Raw genomic sequence first — 10,925 nt, 5'->3', positions numbered from 1 at the left:
ATCCAGGTTACAGAAGCAAAGTTTGAAGGGAATAATGGCCATTTTCTGTACTTTTACAACACAAGCAATTAAGAAATAACATATACTATCCAGGAACAAAATTTGTGTTGCATGGTGTTATTCTCTTCCTGGGACACAAAGGTATTGTTAAACTTTGCCCTAGCATATAGCAGAAATTTCTTCTTTATATGATACTTGTAGGAGGCGCCTTTAACTTTTCATTGGAGGTTATGAAAAACAGTTTTTCTACTATGATGAATATCCTTAGCTTCATATAATCTACCAAGAACTCGACTTCATTTCAGAATGACAAAATTTTCAATTGATTTTGGGACTACTTTTTTAGTTGCTGCCTTGCGTCTCTTTTAATATTAAACTGGAACAGTACTTTTCTCTTGTATTCAGTTTTCTTTGTACAGTATTCATCTCAATTTGCATATTAGTTTTTCTTGAAACAGAATAGGAAACATTAAAAAAATTGAGACATAAATTACGTGGTAAGGAGTAACAATATTTTTAAAATATATTGAAATAACACCAAAATATATTTTCATTACATTTATTGAAAGAGATTGGAATTTATAGGTATTCCCGAACGCCCCTATTCTAGTTGTTTTCTCTCAAGTTTACAACCTATAAGTTGCTTTGTGTAAATATCGGAAATAAGGATTCGAGCCCCACTTTTTTTCGTTCACAATAATTATTATCACTTACTCACCTGCATTTTGGACATCACTCTCGTTAGTAAAGATTCATTCCTGACCATTTTCATGAAATGTATACTGCTTTGTTTGTTTATGGTTCGGCTTGTTTTGAATTTCGCGCTAAGATACACGAGAGCTATCTGCGCTAGCCGTCCCTAATTTAACAGTGTAAGACTAGCGGAAATGCAGCTAGTCATCACCACCCACTGGCAACTCTTGGGTTACTCTTTTACCAACAAACAGTCACATTACAATGCTCCTACGACTGAAAGGGTGAGCATAATTGATGTAACGAGGGTTCGAACTCGCTACCCACTGATTACGAGACAAGCACCTGAACCACCTGACCATGATTATTTCTTTGTTTAAGTTAAGCACAAAGCTACATAAAAAGGCTATAGGTGTTTTTCCTACCATGGGTATTGAAAACCGATTTCTGGCGTTGTAATTCCGCAGACATACCGCTGTGCCTCTGGGGAGCATGGTGTTGGAAGAAGCAGAAGTGTGTACTTATTATCGTGAGAGTCTACGATATAAAGACGCAATATGAGCAAATAATTCAAATAATTATTGCTCCTTTACAGTACTGGCACTTACTACGGAATATTAGGTTACCAGTTCTTGCTTTATCACAAGTTATCCACATGGAGTAAACCTTTGATACCACCTGGCGTGTTTGTTTCCAATCTATAGTAGGTCAAAGTCATGCTTTTGATAGAACAGATGTGCTTGAGAGATGTTTTTAAATATACGATTTCTCCTGTTAGATATGATAAATTTCAATAGCTAAATCACAAAAGTCCTGAAAAAGTATGGGAAGGTTATTCAAACTAGGAGACGTCGTAAACAGTTGAATTGTATCCTATGAGACTGGCTTTTCTCACACAGCCCTCTCCGTTTGCTTCTGATGAAAGTGATAAAGTATTTCTGTATCAAGTCTGTCCTCAGATGAGTTTATCCTTGTTGTTTGGAATGCACTACATCGTCCGCAAACAATCCTTAGAAAAGATTCATTGCAACGGGTTTGTGAGGTAAGCTTGACTTTACTTAAGGCTCGCACTCTCCTTTTTAACTCTCCTATTCATGGATTTAATAGCCATCTGACGTTTGCAATGGAGTTTTCCACCTCTTGGCTGCAACTTTTACGCTGACTTAAATTAATCATACTTTTCTTGATGAAAGCGACAATGTTTTTACCATTAGTAAAATCGGCTTCAACATGTTGAGTATGTATGTATTCACAAATACCTACAACAATTATCAGCTTACTAAAGGTTCATGTTAGTGAGATTATGATTTCTAGGTTCGATATTATTATTATTGCTATTGTTAACATAGATGACCGTAGCATTACGAACAAGAAATTCTGTATTCTAATCATCTGTTAATAGCTTCTGGACAAATGGTTTGGTGCTATTTGAACGAAAACCCTCCTTATTATATTTCGGCACCAAAAGTAAAATGCGATATATTTATTCATAAGAGTCTTTCTGGCATTCATGATTACTGCTGCACCTGAAATAACAACAATGATATGGAACAGCTGTATAATACTTCTACGGACAACTTTATTATTAGCTCTGTTAATGCACGTTAGTTATTGAAGGCAAATGCATCTGTCACGTGCGCGATTGGTAATTCTATAATAATTGTAATAACCAAGGTTATTTAAAGTTGCAAGACTATCAAAATATAGATAGACCTTGCGAATTAACATTCGTCAGAAAAAGCCCTCCATATCGTCATTAAAAAACTATTTCTGCAGATACTTTCCATTTTTCTTGTTTTTACACAAGAAACCTGACGTTTGTAAATGGCTCATCTCAAACTACACAGTTTCATGTTGTGCTCAATATGTTTTATATAAGACAACTTAGTTTTATGGAACGAACGTTCATTTGGTAATGTATTTTTGAAGGGTGTTTTCAACATTACTGAGGAGCTTAAGCCAGTGTTAGATCATTCCCGTTTTCAACAAATCTAGTACTTTTCTTGGTTTTACTCAAGTTTTTTGTGGTTGCTTTCATCATCTGTAAGGTTGTCAGTGTCATTCATATTGGCTTCTGATAATTAGTTTTATATATTTACTTACTTATAAAACAAAAACTTCGTAAAAATGGCAAGCTAGTCTATTTGATCTCTGAACAGGTTTTGCGACCATAGCAACAACAGTTATTTTATTTAGTGGGACATTTCATGTTTTAAATGAAGCCTAATCTTTAAATAGAAGTAAGCCATAGATAAAAAAAAACTGTGCGTTAATAGAATTCTACCATAGCTTCTGTTCTTAGACTATATAGAAGTAACACATATCAATGGAACAGAGACAAACATTTTGTGATATTTGTTGATATATATGTGAGTTTAGTAGAATATGATGACAGATTTTAATATTTTATGAAGGTTTGGTTTATTTTGAATTTCGCACAAAGCTACTCCGGGATTATTTACACTAACAGTCCTAATTTAGTAATGATAGACTAGAGGAAGGTTTTTTAAAAAAATATTTTTAGTTCAGCATTGTTTTGGTTTTTAAAGTTTTAATTACGCTATTCTGAATTCGTGGAAGAGCATGACCCATTTAAAGCTAATATTACTTGTTAAAAAAACTTACATTTATTTGTTAATTTGTTTTGTCTTATACATTATTAAAATACTTTACTTGTTTTGTTTGTTTTTTAATTTCGCACAAAGCTACTCGAGGGCTATCTGTACTAGCCGTCCCTGATTTAGTAGTCTAAGACTAGAGGGAAGGCAGATAGTCATCACCACCCACCGCCAACTCTTGGGATATTCTTTTACCAACGAACAGTGGGATTGACCGTAACATTATAACGCCCCCTCGGGTGGGAGGGCGAGTATGTTTGGCGCGACCGGGATGCGACCCCGCGACTCTCAGATTAGGAGTCTCACGCCTTAACACGCTTGGCCATGCCGGGCCTAATTTACTTTCTTTTATCAGTACAGTTGTCTCCGCAGTTGTTCAGGTAAAGGTTTAGAAGTCTAAAACACAACAACAAACAGTTTCGATACCAATAGTGAACATAGCACAATATCTTATTGTGTAGCTTATTACTTCACAACAACCAAGTAAATTAGGAAACATATTAGGTAGCATTCTATAAATACACTTTTCACTATGATAACAATTTATTTTTGTAATGCCATCTTTAGTTTGGTTTGTTAAACATAAAAGTACAGAACGGATGTCTGCACTCTGCCCTTCACGAGTATCAAACACCGAACTTTTAGAGTTACAAGTGATCCGAATTAACAACATGAGACTATATATATATTAGTAAGATAATGCCTTTAATTAAAAATGGAATTTTCAGTGATTAGTTGAAGCTCTGCGATGCAATTATAGCTATAGATATTGCCATCTAAATAAAAATATCTAAATAATACTTTGATTAGACAATAACATATATACTTATTATGGAACCTAAAGTATTTAAATAAACCAAAGTGTACATGTGATTAATGATTACTTTTAAATACCATTCAAGAAGATCTGCCCTCCCAGCCGTGCTGTGGGGTGTATAATGTTACGGTCAATCCCACTATTCGTTGGTAAAGAGTAGCCCAAAAGTTGGCGGTGGGTGGTGATGACTAGCTGCCTTCCCTCTAGTCTTACACTGCTAAATTAGGGACGGCTAGCACAGATAGCCCTCGAGTAGCTTTGTGCGAAATTTCCAAACAAACAAACAATTTAAATGATGATGCGTGATTTAGAGTGATAAATAAATAAAGCAGAATTCAGACTTTATGTTTCGGTATGTTACTCCAGTGGGTTAGCAGTAAGTTTGCAGACTTACAACGCTAAAATCCTAGTTTTGATTCTATATCCTGTAACTTTGCGATAGAATGAACAAACAACAAATGATTTGCCATTTTTCTCTCCAAAAATGTTATGAAAAACTATCATTTGTTATACCTACCAGATGGCGGGATAATCGTGAAACTCGTCACTGACACACCTGTTGACACAAATATATTTAGTAAGTTGTGTGTTTTATTTTATCATTTTAAATTTAACGGAAGTAATATTTCAATAGAAATTCCAGCATTGTTTATATAACCAACTAGTTTATACATCTTGTTTGCATTATTCTCAAAGATGTAAAGATAGTAACGGGCTACAATATGTTTTAACTAACGTTTATGATTTACTCGTCTTAGTTTTCCAAATAATCAGTATACTATTAGTTTCACTTTTAATATTAGAACACTGGGTTAAACTTGCGTATTGATACTGTATAAACTGCATTCCATTATTCACAGTTTAACGCTGTTGTAGATTATCGAGTTCTAGAACATGGTTCCAACTTTATTGTCAGCAATTCTGATGATTCCGTGTAAAAATTATGTTTCATCCTCTCATGATTGGGGTGAAAAAAATACTTTTTTAGTTTTATTTTATTAATTTAAAACTAATTATATTTTACTATTTAAAATATTTTTGATCTTACGCGGTAATTTAGATAATGTTTTCTCTTTTGTTTTTATTTGCTGAAATATCTTTCACACTTACTGGCATAGTCATAATTTATTTCTTACACTATGTTTATGAAAAGTTTATATCAGTCACAGTATTCCATTCAAACATCTAATGTAAAAATTAAGCAGACGTTACTGCCAGTCGGAATGTTAATTCATGAAAATGGCACATGCACTTTAATTGGTTGTTTCTAATAATAGTACTTAGAATATGTTTGTACTAATGTCAATGAGAGAAGCAATTTTGTTAATACCAATAATGCTACAAATTGTATTTTATAACTGTAGTTTATTATTGAACACTAGATTTGGGCTGTTAACTTGTGTAATTAATATAATGGATTATCTATGAGCATTAATTAGTGTTGTGTGAAATAATTAACCAGTTGAAGTTATGATTAAATGATTTGTCATGAAAATAATTTACTAATCAAAACAAAAAAAAGTTACCAGTTGTTTTTGATTATCACAGCAATCCAATACTTGAAATATTACCATTATGATTTTGATTAATTCAATGTTTTTCAGTTTATAGTCAGTGTTATTGTTTCTATTTAGTACTATTTTTGATTACTATAACTATCCAAATTGTATGAGAGAATAATCAATTAGTTGAATGTAACCAATTAATGAGCCCAATGAATAATCAGTTATCAAATTCCATTTATTGGTCAACTCTACTGAATCACACACCAACTTGAGATATGTGTGGTGAATATTTTGTATGTTGCACTACCAGTTTGATGTTCTTTTGAAGTAGATTTCTCTTGGGTTTAATGCATTTACAATTGTTGTGTACATAATTTCCCAAAACTATGAAAAGCTACACAGGTATTCTTGAATACTCAGATCAGTAATGGCTATTAAAATGTTCCCTGACAAATTTAAGTATATTTTATTAGAATGAGGTATATATACGAAGGACTTGCGTATGTAAAAAGGTACATATTAGAGACAAAAATGCTTATAACATAATGTTTAGAGACAACAATGAACCTATTGGTCCATCTAATCTGCCCCATTCTCTAAACCAAAACAAGAACTATTAAATAAAAAAATAAATACAAAAAACTATCAAAACCAGCCCTTATTATTCATATAGTTATCAAGCTTTCTCTTAAATTCACATAAATTTATTGTCTCTAAAACATCCAAAAGGAACTCCTTCCAAAGATCATTAATCCTGTCAGAAGAATAAAATTGCTTTAGTTAAATATTACTCCTGTTCTGTCCTGTTTACTATTCTCACCATTAAGTATGAAGAAAGATGATGGATCAACATTATTAATTCCCATAATAATCTTAAATACCACAATCAAATCCCCTCAAACTCTTTTTTTTTTTCTTTTTTCATGAAGAACCAATTTCAGAGATATTAATCTCTCCATTTCAAACACCATTTTAGTAGTCCTGCTTTGAACTCTTTACAAAATTTCAATGTTTTTCCTATAGTAAGGAGTCAAGACTTAATATAATACTCCAAATGTGACTTATACAATGAAACTGTAACCTCTGTAGACTTGTATTCAATATTTCTGTAGATACTAAAATTCTATTTTCCTTACCACTAGCAACAGCACACTGCTTGAATGGCTTTAGAGACTTATTGACTATTACACCAAGATCCCTTTCTTTCATGACATGGTTAAGGTTATTCCCATCCAAATTATATTAACCCACATGCAGTATCTTACATTTAGTATAATTAAAACCCACTTGCTATTTATTTGCTTAACTCAGTAAAGGATTTAGTTCCAGTTGTAAATTAGCATCATCTTCACAGCCAGCAACACCCATGGCCTTGATATCATCAGCACATTTAAGTAATTTATTGACTATTTGTTCATCTGTATCACTGATGCAAATCAAAAAGAGCAAGAGTCCTTGAGGTATCCCAGTTGTGACATTAAGCTAGTTTGACTGAATTCAATTTATAATAATCCTTGTCTTTCTTCCATCCAGCCATTCTTCTACCTAACTAGCTAACTTATTTCTCACATCTATAGAAATAGTTTTTTTTATAAGATTTTTATGTTGTACCCTGAAGATGCTTTCTGAAAATTCAGATAAACCAAATCCACCCTTACCCTCATCAACATAAGCAGTAACCTTTTCAAAGAATGTCAAAAGATTTTTAAGACAAGATTTTCCATGAGTGAAACCATATTGATTATCCAGTAAAATTCTAAATGTTGTTAAATGACTTTGGAAATATATTTTATCAGACTTTCCAAAAGATTTTCCACAGCTTAATTTAAGACTTGTAGACCTATAGTTAATGGGCAAATGTTTTATCAACTCCCTTGAAAGGAGGAGTAACGCCAACTTTCCATCCTCTGACATCTGCCCACTATTCAAGGACGGACAAAATATAAAAGCAAGTGGCTCACACGTACAATCTTTAACCTCGTTCAAAATCCTTCTAGAAATATTATCTGGCTCAGGAACCTTATCATTCTTTAAAATTCCCAGTTTTTTTCTTAATAAATTCAGAACATGTTCTTGTTTCCATCTTTCAGCTGTTCAAAATGAAGAATATTGCATAAACCTTTGTAAGTAAAATCTGAAGAACAAGCATAATTTGATAACCCAGACATCTCATAATCATCAGATACAAGCCTTCTTTTATTATTCCCAAAAGTCCTAAGAAATACTTATTGTTAATTTTTTACATTTTGAGCCAACATTTTTTTCATACATTATTCTTGATATCCTGTATGATCAACTTACTTTATCTTCTGTAATATTCTAAATCTCTTTTCATGCCAGTCAGGTTAAATGTATTATGCATTTCTTTAATTTTATCTCTTATTCCCTTTGTGAATCACCATGGTTTTCTACATGCAACCCCTTCTTTTTTGTTATATGGAATATGTTTATCTTGAATATGTATAAAATTACCTTTAAAATTTCTTCACATCCAATCAGTGTCTCTAGATAACTGTCCAAATCACAAAAAATAATTTTCACGTCCTTTCATCATTTGCTTTTTTGAAATCAAAATATCATTATTCTTAATCTAATTGTAGCTGAACATTGAATCTAAACCATTTTTATATTAGAAGTTAATCAAGTTTAAAATAGTATTTTTTCCAGTAAATTGCTTGACCAATTGATGAAGAAAGCCATATTTAACAGTTTTCAAAAACCTTTCACTCTTGTGGTTTGCTTCTATCATTTCCCAATCTATATGCCTTAAATTAATGTCATCAATAATCATTACCTCGTTAACAGCTGAAATCTTAATTTTACTGTAAAGATTGTCATCAGTTTTATCAGTATCACCTGGTTGTCTGTAACAAGATCACACTAAAAGTGTTTTTCCTTCACATTTACTAATAGAAACCAAAGTGCCCAAATAACCCCACTCATTGAACACATCACACTTAACAAACTGTAAATGCTTAACTCCTACACTAGTCTTAACCATTGTATTTGTAGCTTGGCCATAACTACTCAGTATTAGTACTGGTAACCATTTTACAACACTGTTAAGCTTAATATTTGAGAATCAAATATATTATGGTATTTATCACTATCTTATATTCTCAGTAAAGTAATTAAGTTTATCTTCAGTTATATAAAAGTGACAAATCACTAGTCTTTACTTTGGACTAGCTGATATTTATCGTTTTATGTAATAATACAATTTATTTAGTCTGGGTTGCATTTTAAACTAATTAAGTCAAGTAATCAAGTTTAAACTTAAAACGATCAACTAGTCTTTAGATTATATGTGTTTAATAAAACTGTTTATCCCATTTTATAATCTAACAATAACTTAAATTATATCTAACCCTAATGTCCCATTACATGTCCTAAGCCTAATCTTACATTGTAGTTCAAGTTATACCTCTGAGCTCTAATATATAATTTATAGCTGTAACCCTACCATTTTTCTTTACTGCTATTCTTAAAATATAAACTACTACAAATTATTGATATTGAATAATATACAAAAATCTCCAAGAACATAGTTTTTAATGTCTTCTGTGTCTCGAATTGCCCTTAAATTTCCTGTTTATGTGGTGCTGTATATTTTTAATAAATGTAAAATGTAGAAATTAGAAACTTATTAGTTCAGAAAGAAAAACTTGAATGTAAAAAATGTTCTTGATTTCTCTTGGAAGAACACATGGGCTACCGTCTTTTGATGTAAGTTGATTGTTTATCCTAAAATCCAGTCAAATAATTTAATTATTTTGTTACACCAATTAAACATGGTTCAGAGAACAATATAGTCAAACAAAAGCAGTTGTGAAAAAGTGTGAAAACCTTAGGATAAATAACTGTGGTTGTCTGTTAGAATATGCAGTCATTTTAGAAAAAAAAATTGATTTTCAACTTTAATTTTTTAACTTTTCAGTTTACAATATATTAATAATTTCACTGTAGTCAGTGTTAGGATAAAACAAGTAAAGAAATAAAGTAAAAAGTTGTATTGAAATTAAACTTGTGATATTCATTTAGTAACTCTTAGAGGTTAATGAAATGAAATATGAAAATTGTAAGAAAAAGTACTTTTATTCTTAGCATGAAGAGCACCTTTTTCCCAACCACAGTAAAAGCTTTATAAATTCACAGACAAATCTTTAGCTTATGCTTTATTAGAAAGTTGTTTTTGTAAAAGAAACTTGTAATGTTTTTGAAAGCTTACTGATTTTTGTAAAGGTGTGCTTAATACATACAGATCTGTTATATGTATAGTTTCATGGTTATATGATGATTACAAGGTCAGTCAAATTGGCTAAGTAGGGATAAAGAGGCTTGTAGGGAATAGAAGAGAGCTGTTCTGCTGATGTTACAGTAGTCTTATATCTGTATTCTGTCTCATTGATTTCTCATATTTTACTTCTCCTAGCTACACCAAACAGCACTTTGTTTTCAGCAGTCTCACTTCTACTGAATATCAGTTAAGTTCTTATATGATTAGTACACCCTCCTTACTAGTGCTGTGAAGATTGATATCCTGTCATTTAGATGTGTTATGAATTTCCAGTTAATTTTACCATTTAAATTTCCTTCAGCATGACATAACATCCAGGTGATAGTCTTACTATGCAGTTATTATGCTTTTTTTTCCAATCTGTATACCAAACATGCTTACTTTTGTGCAATACTGCCTGTATGTCATTCACCAATATTAATGTTGATCATGCTTTTTAGTTGTGGTCAATCATGATGATGAAAAACCCACTTGAGAATACATTTGTGGTCACTGCTTTTATAGCAGGTAAGTGGCTGCTTGTGAGAGTCTTCAGCATTATGCAGAATGTAGTTGCTCTGTAACACAAATACCCAATTTGTTTACTTATATTTTAGAACCGTCTGTGACTATAATGTGATATGAGTCATTCTTGACGATAATTGTACCCTATTTTATCCAGATGAAGATCAAAGGAAGTGGTTCATGCATAGATACGTAAATCAATGCGACCGTCTTATTTTATTGAGGCAGGCTCATCGTAAGCAACACCGATTACATTTGTAGCTTTTAATAAGTAAGCAGAATGTTAAGTTAAAGCTACGGTATCATTTAATACAAATAAAGTAAACACAAATATCAAACTTTGCTGTGGCTTGTTATATAAACAATAGTCACAAAGCTACAACCTTATCTTCTCATATTTGTGAATTGTAAAACAGCATGTATGCATAATATTTCTCCAAAAGAAGTTGTACAAGTATAGTAGAGTATTGAAGCTCTGTTGGTACATATTT

At 31.8% G+C, this 10,925-nt stretch overlaps 1 protein-coding gene across 3 annotated transcripts in view; it reads left to right on the top strand.

Moving 5' to 3' along the window:
* Positions 1–4,649: 4,649 nt before the first annotated feature.
* The window catches only part of Rab27 (RAS oncogene family member Rab27), a 53,735-nt gene continuing 47,459 nt past the window's right edge, over positions 4,650–10,925 (top strand). The window contains exon 1 of one of the 3 annotated variants that reach the window (XM_076466964.1): positions 4,650–4,705. The gene's annotated coding sequence lies outside the window, so the exon portion shown is untranslated. The remainder of the gene's footprint in view (positions 4,706–10,925) is intronic. The other 2 variants (XM_076466963.1, XM_076466962.1) reach the window with 2 other exon arrangements.

This window comes from Tachypleus tridentatus, chromosome 11, assembly GCF_004210375.1.
Source record: "Tachypleus tridentatus isolate NWPU-2018 chromosome 11, ASM421037v1, whole genome shotgun sequence".
Classification (NCBI taxonomy): Eukaryota; Metazoa; Arthropoda; class Merostomata; order Xiphosura; family Limulidae; genus Tachypleus; species Tachypleus tridentatus.
Note: the sequence above shows the minus strand (reverse complement) of the source record. Positions and strands in the feature narration are given on the sequence as shown.